At 42.3% G+C, this 22,273-nt stretch overlaps 1 protein-coding gene across 1 annotated transcript in view; it reads left to right on the top strand.

Moving 5' to 3' along the window:
* LOC146822633 (dynein axonemal heavy chain 5-like) overlaps positions 1-22,273 on the top strand; it is a 971,002-nt gene that overhangs the window by 282,857 nt on the left and 665,872 nt on the right. The window lies entirely within an intron of this gene.

Raw genomic sequence — 22,273 nt, 5'->3', positions numbered from 1 at the left:
GAGTGGTAAAACATAGCAACCATCAATGTTCAATGGGCCCCTTGGGGCTGTGAGCCCCGGTACCACTGCTGCTGGACCAATGATAGATAGCCCCTGTCTGCATCCATTTAATGTTCCCTTAAGGCACATCATACCAAATAATACAAGTCATCAGAGGCGTGTCCTTTTTATCTCAAAATTTTCATATTTTGAAGTCAAGGTTTAAGACAATACAGATTTGAGAGGCAGGACACTTGCACATAACCGGATAAGGATGTGAGTTACAAACATTCTGTGAAAGAAGTCGGGTGGCAAGCATGGCTTAAAATATAGTATGCTATATTGAAGATAGCAGTACATTACAGATCAGTAAACATAGTTACTCACTAAGAGTAAGATTGTGTTTCAGTTATATCAGAGGAGTTCCGGAATAGTTGCATTGTAGGCAAAACTAAAGTTGAAGATCTAAGTTGAAGAAGTTCATTCAATTAACTTTGATTAGGGGTTAGTAAGAGTATAGGTTACTAAGCCGAGTATAATGGGGGTGCAGGTGAGAAGTCGATGTCCGTCGCCATGTGGTAGGGTGGGGGATATTAGAGTGTGCGAGCAATCAGAAAAAATTAAAAACAGAAGAAAGAAGGGATAGCAGGGGCGGGATGGGGGTACCGTTGGGGTGTCGGCAAAGTACATTCTGGTGTGGCACATGGGGGAACAGGTCTACAAGTTGTGAGGTAGGTGCAGTGGGTAATGTGTAATTATGGGGTGTCAATGTTTTGTAAATAATTGTTGAGTGTGTTCCAGAGGCTTCTTGAGGCATTAGCGTAGTGTGCTCTTTTATATATAGTGTTGTTGGCCCCTCTGGTTGAACTAAGGGTGTTCCACCATTTTTCATAGGCGTATACTGTGGTTGCTTTCCAGTCTGACAGGATAATGCTGGTGCCAAGTGCTAGCATGAGGTCGAGAAGAGAGTGGTCTTGTTGTGGTAGCTCAATGGGTGGGTGGTGAGTGTAAAGGCCCAGGGTTGCAGTGAGAAGAGTCAGTGTGAAGTTAATGTTGAAGATGTTCTGAATACAATGTTGAATCTTGGTCCATAAAGGTTAGACCATTCCACATGTGAAGAACATGTGTTCATTGGTTCCCAGGACCTCTTCATAACACCATCAGCTGTCACAGCCCCAGCTTCTGTAAACTAGCGGGCTTCCAATGTGTTTTGTGGATGTACCAAAATCTTGATTGGGAGATTGACGGAGTAATTTTCAATTGGAAGGGGGAATGCCAGATTCTACGCCATATGGGTTCCAAAGAGTGTGGTGTCAAAGAAGGAGGGGTTTTTGATAGCTATTTTTTTTTCCGTTATATATCACCTCTGAGGTTCTAATATTTTATAGATGTGTGAGGCTACATGACCTGATCTCTTAAGTTTTATTAATAGGTCAGGCAGGTCAGGTTTGTGGGGATTTTTGAGAGATCTGGTCAAAACCTTGATTGTTAGGAAATTATAGAAATCGATTGCTGGTAAATCATGGTGTGAGCTAAGTTCTGCAAAGGTCATGGGGTTAGATGATGAGCCGAGATCGCTGATGCAGTTGATGCCTTTTTTCTGCCCAGAGTTTCCAGAACAAGGTTTTCCCATCCAATTTGAATTTGTGATTATGCCGCAGCAAGGCTAAGGAGGAGTTCATGAGTCTGGTTGTGAGCGTTTTGTCGATGCGGCAAAGAGCTGCTGCCCTGTCCCCTATTATGGGATAGGAGTTGGAAATAGGTAGATTTTTTATATTTTGCATCATTAGTATCGATTTTAGTGTGAGGGGGAGTAGTAGGTGTGATTCTATTGGTAGCCAGGCAGGGGTGGAGTCCAGAGAGTCACTGAGCCATCATTAACCCTGAGCTTCTAGAAAAGATGTTGGTATCTATGGAAGTCGGGTAGATTAAGGCCTCCATTATTTTTATTCAGTTTTAGGATGCGCCCTGATATTCTGGGTTTCTTATTTAATCATATAAAATTAGTGATGACTTCATCCATTGATTTGAAGAAATGGGAGGAAAGGTGCACAGGGAGCTTGCTGGAGATTAAGTTGATGAGTGGTACGATTATCTTTCTTATTGTGTCTATTCTGCCCCACCAGGTCAAGTTTTTATGGGACCATGAGGATAAGAGGTCATTGATTTTGGTTAGGGTTTTATTTTCATTAATCGTTGTGGTATCATGGAGATCCTTGTGGAACCGTATGCCGAGGTATTTGAGAGCATCCGGCTGCCCCTTCTGGCCTGATGCGCCTAAAACGGTGAGTGTGCAATGAATATTCATAGGGCAAAATTCTGTTTTTGAGCGGTTTAGCAAGTATTCTGACACATTTGAGTAGCTGTTGATTTCAGGTATGATTGTTGGTATGGCTTCTTCAGTAAAAATCAGGACATCATCAGCATAGGCTGCGACTAGTTGTCTACCTGATTGGAAGTGAATACCCTTAATCTTATTGCTAGCTTTTAGGCGATTGAGTAGGGGCTCAATAACTAGTAGGAATAACAAGGGGCAGGGGACCCCCTTATCTTGTGCCTTGTGAAAGTGGGAATGGGTTGGATAGTCGGCAATTTATTCTGACTCTTGCAATTGGGGAAGAGTAAAGGGCCATCTTCAAGCGGATTAAGTCCTTGCCTAGCTGGAATTTGCATAAGGTCTCGAGTAGAAAGGTCCAGGAGACCTTATTGAAGGCTTTTTATACATCGGGTGCCATGGCCATGGAAGGTGACGACGCAGAACAGGCTTTTTAGAGTTCATAGCAGAAGACGCGGATATTGTCAGAAGCCAGTCTACCTTTCAGAAAGCCCATTTGAGTTGGGTAAATGAGTTTTTGGATTATTTTGTCAAGTCTTTGCGTTAGGATTTTGGCATAGATCTTAAAGTCGATATTAATTAAAGAGATCGTCTGTAGTTCTTAACGGTTCACTGAGAGAATATCGACCACAAAAATATAGATTGTTTAAAAATTTAGGAAAAAATAAAGAATGCAAAAATATCGACTCCCTATAATTAAACAGGTAAGTACAAAAATATTTAAAGAAGTTATATTAAATATTGAATTTGAAATACATATATTTTAAAATATTAATTTAAATAAACATAAATTAAATAGTAACTTAAATTCATAAAAAAATATTAAATGTATATTTGAACAAATATAACAAATTTCTTTAAAAAAAATTAAACACACACACATATATATATATATAAAATTATACATATATAAAAAATAAAAACTGATATTTTAATTAACAATATAATTTAAACACACATTTTACAATTTAATTACAAATAAGTTGCAAACAAAAAATATTGCAAATTATAATATTATTTTTATTATTATTATAATACATCAAACACATAATTATATAAACTGCAACATAAAATAGATTATTACAAATTAAAATAAATATATATACACGTCCCACCACATTAAAAAGAAAAAATGTTTCAACTAAATAAACATAAATATAATTACTCCCACCTAAAACAACAAAACACTAAAAAAATATTTTACACCACACAAAAATAAGGTTTACTATTCTAACTACAATAAATATAAAATTACATAAAATAGAACATTACAAAATACTACAATTTACTATTCCCACCACACAGCAATAAAATTTAACAGCAAAAAAGCAATTCCCACTCGAGTCAGTGCAACAGTAGGGAAAGTGTTGGATTGCGGAGCGATAGAATTTACTATTCCCACTTCCGTCAGTGCATCAGTAGGGAAAGCACTGGATTGCGGAGGGGTAAACTTGACTATTCCCACTCTAGTCAGTACAACAGTAGGGAAAGTGTTGGATTGCAGAGGGGTAAAATGTACTATTACCACTCCAGTCCATACTTCCGTAGGGAAAGAGTTGGATTGCAGAGGGATAAAATGTACTATTCCCACGCCAGTAAATGCAACAGTAGGGAAAGTGTTGGATAGCAGAGTGGTGCAATTTATTATTCCCACTCCAGTCGATGCTACAATAGGGAAAGCACTGGGTTGTGGAGGGGTCAAATGTACTATTCCCACTCCAGTCAGTACAACAGTAAGGAAAGTGTTGGATTGCGGAGGGGTAACATTTACTGTTTCCACTCTAGTAAATGCAACAGTAGGGAAAGTGTTGGATAGCGGAGGGGTAAAATGTCATCAACAAAATAAAAATATTTTCAAAAACTATTTTTATTTAGAAATTATTTATTACCAAAAACAATTATTACATAAATTTAGTTTAGTTACTTCCCACCCTATAACACCACAAAACTGACAACCTGCACCTAAACATTATTTACACTATTAACATAAATGTTCATTAACAAATTAATTTTCATTAATTAAATATTCATTATTAATTAAATATAATCAATGTAATTCCCACAATATACCCACACAAAACACACAATTCAATTAATTATTAAATTAATAATAATAATTAATTTTAATAACATTATTAATTGTTTCAAATTGAATTTCTTCCCACCCCATGCCCCTACAAAATCCAGAACCCACATCTGAAATGTAAAAAAATAATAATGCACAATTAAAATAATTATCAATTAAACAAATATTACTAATTAAACACCAAATTATAATTCATTAACATTAATTAACATCCCACCCTTTGCCCCTATCATCGCCACAACCTGCACCTAAAACTGAACTTTAAAAACATTAAAAATAATTTTCAATTATGTAACTAATAGTATTTAACAACTAATTATAAATTAAGTAAAAGTAATTTACTCCCCACCCTTTACCCTATAAACCCAAATCCCAAACCCTCAAAAAATGTAAATAAACAATTAACATAATTATCATTTAATGAATTATTATTAACTATCAGCTAATTATTAATTAATTAAAAATTAGTTACTTCCCACCCTTTGCACATATTAACCCCTCAAGCACCACATGAAATATATTTTTACACAATTACCATAATGAATTGTAAATTAATTAATTAAGTAATGTTAATTAACAACAAATTATTGATTAATTAAAATTAAATTACTTCCCATCCGTTACCCCTATTAGCCCCACAACCCGCACCTAAAATATTACATAATTACCATAATTAATGATCAATTAATTAACGAATGATTAATTAATTAAAAATAAATTACTTCCCATCTTTTACCCCTATAAACCCCACAACTCACACATAAATGTACTCTAAAAAATGTAAAAGCACTATTAACACTATTACATATCAATGAAATATAATTAAATAAAAAAGAATCATTAATTTAATATACTTAAATTACTTCTGACTCTATTCCCCTATAAACCCACAACCTGCTACAGAGCTAAAAGATGCAAAATTACATTAAATTAAATGTAATAACTACTTGAAATGCAACACGTATATATTCAACAACATACATTTAAAATATATACTAAAATACATAACACTAATTAAAAAATCGATATTTTAAACAACTATATTTTTGCAAATATTAAAGACTTCTATCGTTTTTTAAAATCGATATTACTTACCTTCAAATCGATATTCTTGACAACGATATTCTTGCACTCGATATTTCCACTACACGATATTTCCAACTCTATATTCAAGTAGTTCGAATTTTTTCGCCTCGATATTCTGTCTCATTACCATTCTTAACGTCTTACGTGTCTTTCCCTTCTTTTGGCATTACCACTATTGTGGCTGCGGAGCCAAATACACTACCCGTTGAGGCAAATGAGTGAAATAGGGAAAGGAGTGGTGAAGTAAGGGTCGAGGCAAATGTTTTTTAGAATGCTACTGTGTAGCTGTCAGGGCCGGGGGCTTTGCCGGCAGAGAGAGACTTTATTGCTGCCCGTATTTTTTTACTGAATATTGGAGCGTTTAGAAGGGCTCTGTCTTTGGGAGAAGTGGTGGGGAGAGAGCAGGAGTTCAAATATGTGGTACAGTCAAGTGGGTTGATATGGTGTTTGGCAGGGCTGGACTGGCCGTAGCGGGTACCGGGATTTTCCCCGGTGGGCCGTGAGGGTGGGTTCCGGTTTTGGGCCCCTGAAGGGCCGTTTTTGTTACCAGGAGCCAACAATATCAGCTCCCTGTAACAAAATTGGCCGAAACAGGCCCTGGTCAAAAACTCGGCCGCACCTCCACGGGGGCCGGCCGGGCAGTTTGCCAGGGTCAGTTACTGTTCCCAGTCCGGCGCTGTGGTTTGGTGTGTAGAGGTCTGAGTAGTAATTGTGGAATACCTCTAGAATCTCTTTGTGGGAGGTCATTGTAGTGTTTGAGTTGTTTCTAATGGCCGTGATAGCACATCTATTTTTAGAGTACTTTAAATAGCTTGCAAATGTTTTACCAGCTTTGTTTCTTCATATCAGTTTCTCCGTGTTCGCCTTTTCAACCTATTTCTGCGCACGAGTGCTAAGTATTTGGCTGTATTCATATTGTAGTTTGCTCAGTTTGGGTAAGTCATGAGACCCCGCAGGGTGTCTAATGGATTCGTTTGAAGAGCTGATTTCAGCCTCAATGGATGTGAGGCATTCATTCAAAGTCTTGTTTCTCCTAGACGTTATAGAGATTAGGGCTACCCCTAGTGTAGCCTTCAGTGCGTCCCGTCTGACCTCCTCTGAAGTATCCCACTCTTTATTCTCTGTAAGGAATGTTTGGAAAGTTTTGGCAATTTTTGTTTTAGAGAGATCATCTTCTAAGATTGTTTCATTTAGGTGCCAAATTTTTGGTAGAGGGGTGAGTCTATGACCAAGAGATTGAGTGAGATATATGCATGGTCACTAACTAGTCACCAGCACAGGTCAGGGAGCAGTAGGGGCACACTCCACCCTTCTTTCACCCATCCCCTGCCGTGATATTGGATCGGTGCAAATACTGTTGAGTGATGTGTGTAAGTAGGGCATGCTGATGTTTGTGGTGCAGGTGTTGGCGTGGCGAGCAAGATGCTGAAGCAGCGTGTCGCGAAGTGCAGCAGCTCCTGGATGTCAGTGGGGCCTCCTTATTGTGGTGAAGAGGAAGGCCGCTAGGACTCCCTCATGTGCATGGGTCTCCACTCCCTGTATGCCCCCCAAACTGGATATCCTGTAAAGGTGATGGATATCAGTGGACAAGCAAGATCCGATGGGTGCTGGGTAAGAGCCTCTAGGCGTGGGGCGGTAGGGTTTCTTGTGGTGCAATCAGAACTGCCTAGCTTTTGTGGGTCTGGTGCAGAGTATTCTGTGTACTTGCGTGGGGCACAGATGATATGCAGCGGGTGGCGTACTGCACGCTGGAGCGGTTATGCTTGCTATGCGAGGCTGGCGCAATGCCTGTTAATGTAGATGATGCTGCGGGGAACAGAGATGTGTTGCTGGTGTGCTTGTGGAGGTGCAGGAAGCAGTGATCGTAAGCCCGGAGCGCATGGCAAGGGTATGTACTTATCTTGTTTTCAGATTTGTGAATGCCACACTTCTCTGGGTCAATTTCCATGGATACCTGCACCGGGCATTGAGAGTCAGATTATCGAGACGTATTTCCCAGGCCACAATAGTGTAGGGGAGCCATGGCGAAAGGTGGATGCGCCATCTTGTCAGATGGAGCAGGCAGGGTGTCTCCAGGCAGAACGTGAAAAAGGCTCCGTACAGGGTTCTGGATCTTGTATGGCAGTGCTACCTGAGCACAGCGTTTGAGGTACGTGCTGGGGATGCCTTTTTTTCCCCGATGGATGACGAGAAGTTCGTAGTCGAGTGGATGAAACCGGAGCCGACAGACTAGGCATCCATTGTGCGTTGGCCCAAGCCATGCCCTGGTCAGGGTGTGTTCTTAATAGGACAGTTCTTCATGTGCTTTATACGGATGTTACACTGTAGCATGCAGTATATTAGAAGCATGCAAGCCACTGAAAGTGCAGTTCAAGCCAGGATTGAGATGGAAGCCTGGCACTGGCTCAGTTCGATGACCAATTGAAACCTAAGCCCATAATGAGCCATGCTTCATGTGGCTCTTGCCTGCCTGTCTCCTTCTACCCAGGATGTGACATTACGGCCAGAACTGCCAACAAGGTTTGAGTCTTGGCGTCGGCTCAACATCCTGGAGTTTATGGGTAAATCACTTAATCTCCACCTGCTTATAAACAATGAAAGTGATGTTGTTTAATGTAATTAACGCTCATGTAAATTGGTACAATTCCTTCGGGTCGTATGCTATATAAAAACTGCAGAAAGATGCACAAAGAGATAAAAGCAAAGGGACATATTTATGAGTTTTGTGGCACACGGCAGCGCAGCAAACTCACCTTTCTGCGCTGCCCTATTAGAGTGACCAGCCATCCATAAATGTCACTGACGGTCCGTTATTTTAGTATAATGTCCGTAATTTGGGGTCCCCAAATTACGGACGCCTTACAGACATCATACTAAAATCAAATTGGGGAATTTCAGAAAGGTATGTGTTATAATCTCACTTTCCTTCCCCTGTTCTCTCCTCCGTGGTGTCTTTCTCTTTTCCTTCTCCAATGGTAGCTTCCACTCTCTCCCCCACACCCTCCTCCCTTTTGGAACGTTCCTTCAGAGTTCACTTTGGAATGACTTTGGAATGTTGACAGTGCTGTCAGTTATGGAGAGTGGATGACAGAATAAAGACGCTTGAACTTACTTGCTTAAGTCTTTACTTCATTATAACAGTATGCTGTTCCCCTGCGAGAGGCCCCATGAGTTTGAAGGTTTTCACTCGGGGCCTCGCACACTTCTCTTTTAAACTGTAGACTGCAGCTGCCTGCAGCAGCCCCTCCTGGACCTCGCAGAGACTGTGGACTGGCCCATTGTCATTCTGAGACTGCAGCTGATTGTCACATATAGAAGGACAATGGGCCCTATTGTAGTGACAGCATGTGGTGTGCCTTCTCCTGCATCAGACTGGGGCAAGGCATTCTGCTTTTGTCTTGGCACCATGCTGTAGAAGATAAAGAATACAATAACTGTGGGAGGCAGAGCAAAACCTCCACATTGTCAAGGTAGACATTTGTGAAGGGTAGAAGTGTTAACTACTTTTAAATTAGTATTCAGTTCAGTTTCTGATGTCCCTGAAAATATTATCCCTTAATAAATATAAGCTGCAAGGTAAAAGAATTCTGAGTAAAAATGAATACGACAGGCTATTCAGCAAGGTGCTTCTTAATGTCTTGGGACTGAAACAGCGTTTTCACAGTACATTGAAAAGTAAGATTTAAACATACAAATAAAAAGATACTATTTAAGGTTTATTGTTACATTAGCACAAATCTTTATTGCAGAAAGGGCCTGATGTCGCTTTGCAAAGCTGCACGCAAACTGAAAAACTGTGAAGTGCACGATTGTCTCAGCCTTATATAAACTTATTTTGATTTGTACTTATTTTGGTTGTCTATTTACTTACTTATATACTATGAGGCAACCCCCTCTGATATGTCAGTAAACGTATGTTTTGTCCCACATTTCTGTCCTGAATTTTGACCTTCTGTCCGGGATTTTTGTTCTGAATTTTGACCCTTTGTCCTGAATTTTTACACTGACCGTCTTGAATTTGCACCCATGCCAGTTGGTCACCCTGTGCCCTATGTCACAGGGAAGGGGCTGGAATGAGCCTTATTTATCCAATTTGGCACATTCCTGTCCTTTTCCCTTCCACTGGCGCAGCGCCGTTTTGACAGCCTAGCACCAATGCAGGCACCCTTAGAGCATATCTTTTTGGCGCATTCCCAGGGTTTCCCTGTTTTGGTAAATCTGGAAATGCGTCGAAAACCATGGGAGTTGGGTGGGAACACCCACACTGCACTCATGGAATGCCTCCCTTGCACAGAGTGATTCAACACAGTGATTTGTGCCGAGTAGCATTACTCCAGATTTTATACGCCATTCAAAGCCACACAAAGTGGCTGTGCGTGGCTTCGAAAATATCAATTAAGGTTTGTGTCATTCTTGCTCCACATTGTGTGGTGCAAGAGCAATGCAACCCGGGTCATAAATATGGTCCAAATACGTAAAATAAGGAAAGATACACAGATGCGCATTTCCTGGATGATTTGCACAAAGTGAATCCAGAAATCCTGGATAAATCGCGGCTTCCCTGTTTAAATTGTGTGATCTTAGGCAAATATTGTATTCCACCAGAACATTTTTTTCTTCATTACGTAAAACAGCTCTTTCAAATATTTGAGTTCAGAATATCTGTTGTACAAAAACATATTGTGATGGATTTATTAGATTATAATGGTGCACTATAGTAATCTGGAACACTAACAGTGTTTACATGACGGTTGTCTCGCCTCAGTGCACTAATGTTCCATATTTAAAAACTTGTACTTCTCGGTGCATTGCCTTAATGTGATCCATTAATGTCAAAGCTTCCTATGTTAAGGAAATAGACTTTCTTTAACTTTGAAGTGGCTTTATCATATTTTACACGGTTTGTTTTATGATTCGCATCGTAAATATTTTCAGGGCTCTGCTCGTGCACTCGCTCTTAGGGGGTCATTATGATGGCGGTGAACCACCACCGGCAGCCTGCCAGTGGCGGTTTCACCCCCATCGTGGGGCACTTCTCCGCCCGCCAAATTACAATGGCGGGAGGTGTGCTGGCGAACGTAAAGTCCGTCCAACATGGGTCTGCCACAGGCAATCGTTACAATTGCGTGGTGGACCCACCCTGCATCAACAATATGGTGGCAGGCACGGTCCACCATATTATGAGGCTGCCTCCCCACCAGCTAGTGTATGGCGGTGTAACCGCCATTTACAGGCTGGCGGGATTGCATTTGGGGGCCCGGAGCGGGCCCCCCTTGTGTTCGGGGAGGTGGGTGTGCAAGGGGGGGGTAGGTATCCCCCTACATTACCCTGCACCAGGTGGCAGGCACCGTGTGGTGCCTGCCACATAGTGCAGGGAAATCCAAACAGTGCATTTGAACATTGTGGCGGTTGCTGCAGCCAGCAGCACCAGCCGCAATGTCAGAAATACACGATGCGACTGCCACGGTGGCAGTCGCATCCTAATCTCAATGGCGGGACAGCCGCATTACTGGCGGACGGTCCCAAGCCCCGGCACGGTGACGGAAGTCCGTCCGCCATCGTAATCGGCCCCTAAGATCAGAGCCAGACCCTTGGCTCGGCTCTCCTTGCAATCTATGGGCTCGCCCACCTATACAACATATGTATCACGCTATTTGACCTTAACAGAAACGTAACAAGCAGGTGAAGGACACTTAAACATTCAGCAATATATTGCTGTGAAAACTGCATCATATCTAGATGTTTGCTTGTGTAAGGAACCGAGCTGCCATTTGCCACTTTTCTTTTACAGCCAGATTATCTGTAAAGGAGAACGACTCGATACATTAATGAAAATAAATAATTTTAAATATATACTTTTCTAGTGTTCTTCATTATGGTACGGAGTGGTCAGCGATGTATGTTGAAGTCATCTTACTGTTTTCTCCAGTCTATCGCAGACGGCAGGAAACAACCTGCACAATTGTCCTCGTGCCATCTTGTTGATGAATCATTTCCAGGAGATGTGAGGGAGAGTGCCCAATATTCCATTTTCATTCTTTCAGTGCCCTTTGTACTGGAATTGCCAAAGGCACAAATGCTCTAATGGCTTTTCTTGACCCCTGACCTAAGCAGTTTTAAGTGCTGTTGATGTCAGTGGAACGTTGCGCGGTGCCGTGCCCTCAAAAGCATGTTTAATTTACGTTTAGCCATTAGTGTGCTCCTAAATCAAAAGAAAATATTTCGAGGTTATTTCACTCATCACCGATTTTCTAAATGTTTGTGGCGTGAGTTACCATTTAAGTTTGTAAGTCAGTGGTTTTCATTATGTTATGGTTTCTCAGCAGCTGACCCAGTACCCTTTCGGAACCCATGGGGGCGTGGGGGGGGCACAATTGTGGTGGTTGAGGTCATTTGCCTCCTGGGGTAGGGCCTTTCCTTCTGTCGCTCTACGATCTGGGCCATGCGGTCTCTTTCGACTCTTGACTGGCAGTCAAAAGCTCCCCAGGAAGGTAGTGGGGGTGGGAAGTCGTAGCGCAGAAATCGACAACCAACCAGCCTACAGCCCAGGGCTTACCTTTTAGCAAATAAATCAAAATACTACACATTCAATAGAGGTCTCCTTTACAGGGTTCTAATCTCATCTGCTCTCCTCTGCGAGGGGCTACTCCCCCCGGTGCCCTTTTGTCACTATATGGGGTCACTAATTCCCAAGGTGCTTGATATGGACTGGCTATAGGGAGGTGCAGTTCACTTTGCATTACCTCACTGGTGAGATGTGTAAATCGGTTCAACAGCATTTACCTTTTGAGTTCACATGTGCAAAAGTTTCAAGTTTATGTGGCAGATTGTTCCATGCACTCACTCTTTTGTGCCCATCATGTAAGACACTGTTTTTGCCTGCGCGGTGGACTTGCAGATCCAGAGGTGTCAGCAGGCATGTTCTCCGGGCCCGCTCCTGTGGAGCCAGCTTCATTGAAGCAGGGGCCAAGGCGACAACATCTGTCCAACAATAAGCCAATTGGTGTGACCAGCGTGGCATACCTACATGGAGGACACTTGTCTTTGACCTAATTTTTGGGGGGCCTAACTTTGAATGGGTGTTTGTCTTCAGCAGTTATGGCCTCTGGTTGAATCAAGGTTTCAACTTTAGTGGTGGCAAGGAATCTTCAGCTCTGACATCGGGTAGCAGCATCACCAGTCCATCAATTCCTCAGCAGCAGGCTGAACGAAACATTAATGGCTTGCTCATGAAGGTTTTGATGAAGCTCACAGTAAGATTTGCCTAGGAGACAGGGAAACCCTCGCAGCCTAGGTCACTCCCAGCTTCACTCTTAAAGGTCCTAGTACAGTTCACAGCTGAATCCGCTCAGGGGACAGGGTGGATCTCTCACTCCTGGCTTTGCTCCCACTCGCATCCAGCTTCCACTGGATGTTCCTCATGCCAGGTTCTAACTGGGCTTCTGCTGGACATTTTCTCCACTGCAGGGCCAGTCACTCTCCTTCCTTCTCTGAACAGACAGGCAGATTTCAAAGCTCTAGGCAGACCCTCTTGTCCTCTAGCAAGAAATGCAGACTTCAGGTGATATCCGCCTAATTCTGGGAGTCTGGTGTCAGGGAGATGCCAGCACTGCTCACACAGAAGTCCTTCAATAACCCTGAGGAGAACTCCCTTTGTTTGTCATGAACAACTTTGAGCTGGAATTAAATGAGGGACTATGGATCCCACTTTTATATTTATTTTGAGGACAGGAGATGTTAATCCACTGTCTAAAGTCTCAGCAGTGATTTGGGTTTGTTCTCTTTCAGATGTTTTAAGGCTGCTTCTCAGACACAACTTTTGTACAAAACTATAGCTCTCATAGCATGTAGCTATGATGCTGACTCCAGGTAGAGTATCCAAATCGAGGGAAAAATGAAGTGTGAGATCTCTGCTACTTGCTGCCATCAGCCTTTGCGAAACAGTAGTCAGACAGACAAAATGGCAGGCCCAGTCTAGAAATTTCTCAACTTGAACAACAGATAGTCCCATCCCTCCCCTTAACCCTTCCATCTATTAAAGGGCCATTCTCACGAAGAACTAATCATCAGCCTTCTGCTAACAAGGCCCTCTTTGAATTTCTGTGGATAGCCTTGTCTCCATCCTCCCTCACTTCTTTGTCTGGATCGCCGCCATGATCCAGCCACAGGAATGCATTTAAGACACTTCCACTATCTAGAGAAGCTGTATCTGGCCAACTTGTACCCAATGCTTATTTTGTAAGAAAAAAAAAAGCAGTTCTATCATCAGGCGGCCACTGCAGCGTGCACCACACTATGCCCCTGCTATGCTCCCAATTAAAGTAAAAACACAGCTACTAGTCAGCACACTCACACAAGGGTAACAATTCGGAATATGTCAGGCCCCAAACTTTAAGAATGGCTTGGACGGTAGGTAATAGTAGTTTTAAATGTATATTGAATTAATAGTTAACTGTTGTTGTGGTCATCTCTAAATTACCCAGACAGCACCACCTTGTGGCAGGCTGTCACAAGCTCCAGTGTTGTCAATTAAGTGCCGGTGCCGAGCACTGGAAACCACCAGTTCAAATTAAGCACTTGTGTCTTGCTAAACCGGAGGCCATCCAAAATGGATCCCACTGGCTCCAGTGCTCCGACCCTCACCACATAAAGACTCCTACTACTACACATGTGCTACATGCCACTGTAAATACACATACTTGACACACACACAGAATCTCATAAAAAATGCTTCACATTAAATTGGAACTTTACATAAGAGGGGTCAGTAAACCAAGCTCTCCTTTAACAGAGGATAAAAAGATCTTGTCTAAGCCTAGAACTTCAATTATGCCAGAGTAATCAAAGTAATTTTGGAAATTACGTGTTACTCTTGGATGCAGACTTTCCGATTCTAAAGGAAGTACCCCGCTTTTGTATTTAAGAGTAATTTGGGGGGGGGAGGGAATCCTACTCCAAGAGCACATTTAGCAAGCGTGAACGGCTGCTCATGCTTCTGTTTATGTTCTGTTGCATTCATCATCAATATAGTGTATTTTGGATTCAAGATCCTAAAAAACACATCAATCATGTTAAAACATAAAAATATATAGCATTACAATCAAGATAAAATCACATAATCCTAAAATGGCAGGTAACACTGTCTTTTACACACATAGAAAGGGATGGTAAGTCACCTGTAAAATACCCACTCACTATTCATATTCTGTTGTACTTAGCACTATATTTTAGTGCAAAATGCTTCATCAAATCCATTTTGGATATGAGGGGGCATTTCTGCATTATGAATATAAGGCTAAATACAGAATTACTCTTTTTGCATAATTCTGCATAATCTCTCAGAATGTTTGGGTAATTAAACATCATTATGTTACAAGGAATTATATGAGTTATGCCCACCCCTAGTCTTGTCATACTACTGATTCACAAGAACTCAGTATGCTGCAACTACCGCTGTGAGAAATTGGGTTGCTGGCTGATGGGGGTTGTGAGCCTTTCTCAAGCAGCAGCCACAATCCTTGTCAGGTTGAACCATACCTGTGCTCAACCCTCCGGTAGCCTGGCACAAAAGCAGTTTGGCTTAACTTAGAGGAAATGAGTAAAGTATTTATGCAGCACTCAAACAGTAATAAAGTGAAAATACAACACCAGAAAAATAAAATCCCACACTAATTAAGAAAAATAGAGCAAAATGTAATTCCTTATTTTTAATTAAATTAAATAATTGTTGTCGTTGCTGGAGCCTTGCCTTGGTGGTCACCACCGGCTGTTCATGTTATAGCACAAAATATAGATCTTGCTTTGCTGGTCCTCCCTGAAGGTCGATGTGGTGTGAAGAATAAGGATCACCAAAGCGTCACATTGGTGGTTGGAGTGGGCGGCATGAACAGGTCCAGTCGCAATCGCGAAATGCTCAAAACTTCAGGGTTTCTAATTTTCTTCCAGGAGGAGCTCAACTGATGCCACACCAAGGTTTCCAGGGTCTAGGAGGCATCTCTTGGGAATCAGGAACTCTCTCCAGGAGAGGCCAGCAGGGCTTAAGCAGGTCCAGTTGCTTGTATAGGTGCATCCAGTACAGCAGGCCAGTTGGGCAGTTGATGAGAGGCCTCTGGAGTTTGTTGTGTCCCTGTAGCTCATAACTGAAGGCCAGCTAACTTGCCCTTGGAGTCACTCAGGTAGCTTGGGATGAAGGGAGCAGGTCCAGTCTTCCTTCTCAGACTGCAGGACAGGTCCCAGGCAGTAGTACAGTCCTTCTTCCGTAGTGTCCACGGGTCCTGGAGTTTACTGAAGAGTGGGTCTTAGAATTTCATTTTTATACCTGGTGCTAGCTTTGAAGTAGGTAAAGCTTTTGTGGTTTTCCCGTCAAAGAGGTGTCTGGTTTTTCCTTCTTCCCTGCCCCCAGTCTGTCTGAAGTCACAATTGGCTAGTGTGAAGTTATTTGGGTGTGAGCTGAGGCAGTGCCTTTTAAGTGCAAGTAGGGCTGTGCACGGCTCCGCCTCCCCATCCTGCCACCACTAATTCCCTCTATTGTGTGGCTGTCTGGGAGGAATACACAAAGGCCATCTGCCAAGTACATCTAGTCATGTGACACAGGAAACAGGCTGCATGCAACAAATGGTTTGGATAAGAAAATGCAAACTTTCTAAAAGAGGCATTTTCAGAATTTGACTTAAATTCCAACTTTTTCATTAAAGAGGATTTTAAATCACTATCACTGAGACACCAAACAGGATATTTCTACACGCTCACATTCAGAAGTCATCACTTAGTAAATGTAATAAGGTAACCCAATGGTATCCGATGGGAGAGGTAGACATCACAATGGGGAAAAATTAATTTGTGAGTTTTTCAGTCCCATGACATTGAAAACTTAAAAATTATTGATGAACCTTTTAAATACAATGCACCCTGACCTATGGACTGTTTAGGGCCTATCCTAGGGGTGACTTGGATGTATTAATAAGAAAGTGTTAGGCTTGACAAAAGGTGTATTTTGCAGAGTCGAACTGGCAGTTTAAATCTGCAAAGACAGGCTGCAATGGCAGACCTGAGACATTTAATTAAAAAGCTACTTAAGTGGGTGGCACAACAAGTGCTGCTGGCCCACTAGTAGCATTTAATCTTCCGGTCCTGGGTATATGGTTTACCACTTTACTAGGGACTTATAAGTACATTTAATATATCTAGCAGGTGTAAGTCAATTTTACCATGTTTATAGGAGTGAGCACAAGCACTTTAGCACTGGTTAGAAGTTGTAAATTGTGCAGAGTCATATGGTCAACAAAAACAAATCCAGCATAACAGGAGGAGAGAAGGCAAATATTTTAGGGAAGAACCATGCCAAGATTGCTAGGTCTAACAACCGCTTTATGTAACTTATCCAAGGCATGGACAGTAATACTCTGCTTGCTACGAGGGCATGTGTGCTGTGTACCTGCCGGTCACAGAACAGATTCTGGACCTCACATTGTCAGGTATAGGCCTAGACATCTGCATCAATTCTAGTTTAGCATGATGGCAGGCCAAACATCAAGGCAGGATTCCTTTTTCATATGTAGGTTGGGCAGTCAGGTCCGGGATAAAATCCCACCTACTATGTAGTGGACACTCCGTCCCAACATATCCATTCTAAACTCCCCTTGCCAATCTGACATGGGAAGAACATTTTTGTTATGAGTTATGCATTTGAGCTTAGACTGGAGAAATTAAATAATCATAGAGTGGAGAGACTAGGACAATAGGCACTCTCAGTGTAACCAGGAAAGATTTCATGTATGGCAAGCAGCCCAAGAACCTGACAAAAATACCAAGCCAACCAAATACCGATATTGTTATGGTGTTTATCGGGCAGAGTTGTTGGGACTGCAGGGAATGTTATGAATGCATTGTTTTTTTAAAAAAATATCTTTTTATTAAGCATAAACAAATATAATAACATTCTGCATCAGCACATTTGTTATGTAAAAATGACACAATGGTGATTACAGTTAGGCAAAATGAATGATTGAGTTGATGGTAACCTTTCATTGAGAGGGTGTCAAGGGGACAGTGGTTCCTCCTCTGAGGACTGCACAGGGGCCACACAAATCCCTCCCCGGCAATCGTTCCACTTACACCACAATGCGGACCACTTCCTGGGGCATCCTCGTGCCACATATAACGTTTTCTCCCTGAACATGCACCAGTCCAGACTCCTTTTCCAGGAGGCCAGAGATGGAGGTGATCAAAGAACAAGGGAAACCCTACTCGCATGGCGCCTGGGTACTATATTCTAAAAAAAGGGAAACAATGGCTCCTGTGGGATAATAACCAACTATATGATATACAAAGCACAATGGCAATATATAGGGTTTAAAGTTTAGGTTCAACCACTTTTCTCACTGGGGCACCTTGTATGACTGTTTGTTAAAATCCGTATTTTGACTTGAATGTGTATTAAGATATTGCTTATATGTTGCTCATTATAAATATAAAGAATATCATTGTGTATCAACCTTCCGATGTGTATAGCCAATTTTTCTTTCTGACTTTGCTTTAAACCCTATATATTGCCATAGTGCTTTGTATATCATATAGTTGGTTTTTATCCCACAGGAGCCATTTTTCAGAGTTGGAGGAGCAGCCGCCCCCCACATCTGGGCTATGTCTCGTTTGGCCCCCATTGCACCCAGCGTAACCCAAAGCCTCTCCATACTCGTTAAGTCAGTGGGTCTCCACATATTTAGGAGACACCTTTTAGCCTCTGGACGGATGTTCTTATGCAGCACTTCTCCCATCACCTCGTGTATCTCCCACCAATACTTCTGTATCTGTTCACATTCCCAGAGTATGTGGAGGAAGGTACCTACGTGTCCACAGCAGCGTCTGCAATCTACCTCTTCCCTCTTCCCCATGTGGACCAAATGGGTGCCCAGTGATGTATGTTCTATGCAATATCTTGAGTTGGACCAACCTCAGTCGTGCGGAAATCACCACCTCTCGAGGTGAAGCGACCACCTCCCGCCATTCTTCATCATCAAACTCAAGTCCATCTTCCCCCCAACACTCACGCAATCGGTTAAGAGGATATGGGGTGTTGTTAATCAGTTTCTTGTATGTTAGTAAGATCGCTTTTTGTGGAAGGTAGCCGTCTAGTAAACGGTCTTCTAGCGGTGAGGATTCAGGGGGGACTGTACCCTTTTGCAGGGTCGGGGCGATAGCATGGCGAATCTGCAAGTAGCGGAAGAATTCTGTACTAGAGAGCTCAAATTGCTGCTGGAGCGTGGCAAAAGTGACCATATCACCCTTCACCCAAAGATCTCCCAATCGGGATATACCAATCAGATCCCATTTATCAAATCCTTTTGTGGTCCGGAGATTGCCCAGCTGGTCAGAGTCCCACAGAGGTGTAGCCAGTGTGAGCTTTCGATCCCAACCTAGGCTTTTATTGACGGTGTGCCAAATCAGAACAGAGTGTTTGGTGGGGCCGGTTAGAGGGAGTTTTCAGGGGTTTGAATACAAGGCTCTATTGTAATTCCCCCCAGGGAGCAGCCATCGATCCATGGTAAAACCCTGGTCATCGGGCTGGCGATAAGTGCACTGATTGATAGCGGCCATGTGGGAAGCCCATTAATATTTCCGAATGTCAGGGAGACTGATACCCCCGTCGTACCAATTCAGGACCAATTTATTGAGTGCGATTCTGGGCCTCCCCTCCCATAGCAACTCTATCTGCAGCCCTTCAATTTCTCTAAAGTATCGCGCTGGAACTGGATCTGGGTAATTTTGCAGGGCATATAACAGATGGGGCAGGGACATCATTTTAAATAGTGCAGCTTTGCCCAACAGAGAAAGCGGGAGGGTCCTCCAACTAGCGACATCACGTTTGAGTCGCTGCAGGGTTGGGGACAGGTTCCGCTCATACCGGAGTTTAGGATCTGCAGTGATAAAGATTCCGAGGTAGCGTAAACCATCTCTCACCGTCTGCATTGGGCAATTTCTGGGCAGTGGAGGAGACTCACCTCCCAGGACATATATGAGAGACTTTCTCCAATTAATCGAATAACCCGAATATTTGCCAAATGTTGTAAAAATATCCCACACACATCTTAAGGACCTTTTGGGGGAGGCTAGATAAAGGAGTACGTCGTCAGCATAAAGCGAGATGCGGTCTTCCCAGTCTTCCGACCACCGCACTCCGCGGGTCATCGGATCTGCACAGATCCAGTCTAATTGTTCCAGTGAAAGGGCAAACAACAGGGGGGACAGCGGACACCCCTGTCTGGTCCCTCGATGCAGCTGGAATGTGTCTGATCTCTTATTATTAACTATCACCTGGGCCAGTGGCTCCGAATATAGGAGTCTAACCCATGCTGTAAAGACAGGCCCAGACCCCATTTTGGCAAGGACAGCTAGTAGGTACGGCTACTCGATGGTGTCAAATGCCATTGAGGCGTCTAGGGACACAATGACGGCCGGCTCCTATGAATGCATTGTTATGCCATAGGTGCAGAATGTCAAAAGGGTTCATATGGTGCTGGGGAGCCAGTTGCAGGTGGCCTTAGGTGGTGTTGAATGTGAATGGAGCATTGTAAACTAATAAACCTAAAGAGTTATCTATTCAACTTGTTGCTGTGGGTGTACTCTTTTTCTGCACTGGTGATAAAACAATGAGATACCCATTATTTACCAAAAGTGACCACGGTATTAGAAAGATTCCATTTTGGGAAGACAATGCAAATTCAGGAGGGACCTGTGGAAGAATATGTTATAGATTTTTTTTAACTAGCGCAGTCATGAAAATTTAGTTCAAATCAAAATGAGCATATTTGTGGTCAACTTTTGTTGGGCACTGAGAATGATAAACTTAAGTAAGAGTTATATTTTCATGAGGATCCCTTCTTGTCAGCAATCATTGCACTAGCAAAAAGACTAAGAGACAGCTTTATGTGTGTGGAAGAAATTAAGAATATCAGAGTGAATGAGACAGTAATTGTCTTCAATGAAAGATGTGTAAAGGAGAGCACATATCACAGAAATAATTTAGAAGATGAAAGTCGGAAGCAGTCCCAAAGAACAAACAGGCTTGAAACTGTTCATTAGTAAGGTTTATAGATGTAGGGAAGTTTGTCATCTAGCTAATAATCAAAATTGGCCAGAGTGGAAAGTTGTATGCTGAATGTGTGAATGCAAAGGCCATTTAATTAACTGTTGTAAAAGTAGGGGTAATAAAGGGAAAGATAAGGATGATTGTGGTGAGATACATTTTACAGGCTTCAAGAAAGATAGATGTGGGGGCACATGATGAAGTTGTGGTTGGAGAAAAAAAGGTGAAATTGCTTGTTCCGGGAGCAAAGTTAACCCGATTTCACAGGAGGTATTATGAAGGGTATTAAGGACAAAGTTAAACTTAACAAGCATGACATAAAACTGACGACGGGGTAAACCTATAAAGTTAATAAGATACTTTAACAGCCAGATGGAGTATAAATAGAGATTTACAGCCGGAAACATGTGTCAGATAAGGATGATGCCTTTATTAGTTGGTGTCATCAAAGTGATTAAGTAGCATTTTTTGAGTCAAACACTGAGTCACATATTTAATTGGGAGATATCAGTTCTCTTAACATAGTTTATCAAGGTTGGATGAGTAGAACATAGTTTTATATGGAGCTCCCAGATGTTTTCAGTAATAAATGAGGGTGTCTTAAAGGATACATTCACAAGATAAAACTGTAAGAAGGCATAATTCCTATTTCACTCACTACACTTCTCACTTCAGCTCACATACCCTCACTCACCAAAAGGCTTTATCAAAAGAACTCCGCCAAAGAGTCCCTTCGCGAGTGCCCGTCGGGCATTGCAGCGCCGGTCTGATGAGGAGCATGCCCAAATGATGAAGCATGACACCTCTCGGGGTGTGTGAGGGCACTTCCTCCATTTGGAAATTATTCCTAGAGACCTGACTACCACGAATATGCTTAGTAACTGCACACCCATGCATTTGAACTAATATCAATAGGGAGTATGTGTGCTGGACCTGTCCAAAAACTCCCGGTTTCTCTTTTTCAAGTATCATTCCTATATTCACATGCAGTAGTGGCAGAATTAAACAAACTAAGTTCTTCAGAAGTCATTGAAAGGGTTGAAGGTAAGGCATGGTTGGCACCAGTTGTAGTCGCTCACTAGCTGATTGGTGAGGTAAGGTTATGTGTAGACCAAAGAGAATTAAATAAATGTGTGGTAGTAGACAACTTCCCCATACCAGGAATAAATAATTTTATAACATGTTTGGTGATTTTCACGCTAGATTTGGCAACAGCTTAACATCAGGTCTATTTGCATGAAAGCTCAGTGGATTACTTGGTTTGTTAATAACTTCAGATGGAACATTTAGGTTCAAATTAATTCCTTTAGGACTAATCTCTGATCCTTGGTTTTTGAGAGAGCAATGACCAACATTCTGGGTGAGTTACAAGGGTTTATGGTATACTGAGATGATATCTTGGTCTATAACAGTTTCATTGAGAGGAATTGGAGTCTTTATGACACATCATGTCTAAGCATGGTTTCAAACTAAAAAAGGAACTAATTAGAACTATCAGTGAAATGAAATGGTCGTGACAGTCGGCAACAATCCGCATTGAAAAAATCTCACCAGGAGCTGGCCTAGTGCCTGGAAATTACTCTAGGGGATGCCGATTCTCACGTGTGCTGACCAACCCAACGTTGGCAGCCATGTGTGAGAAAACTCAGCCACGCGGCGGTTGGCAGACTTTTGCTGGAACTCCATGTTGGAAGCATATCGC

Source organism: Triturus cristatus, chromosome 5_2 (assembly GCF_964204655.1).
Source record: "Triturus cristatus chromosome 5_2, aTriCri1.1, whole genome shotgun sequence".
Lineage (NCBI taxonomy): Eukaryota > Metazoa > Chordata > Amphibia > Caudata > Salamandridae > Triturus > Triturus cristatus.
This window is presented reverse-complemented; position numbering and strand designations above follow the sequence as displayed.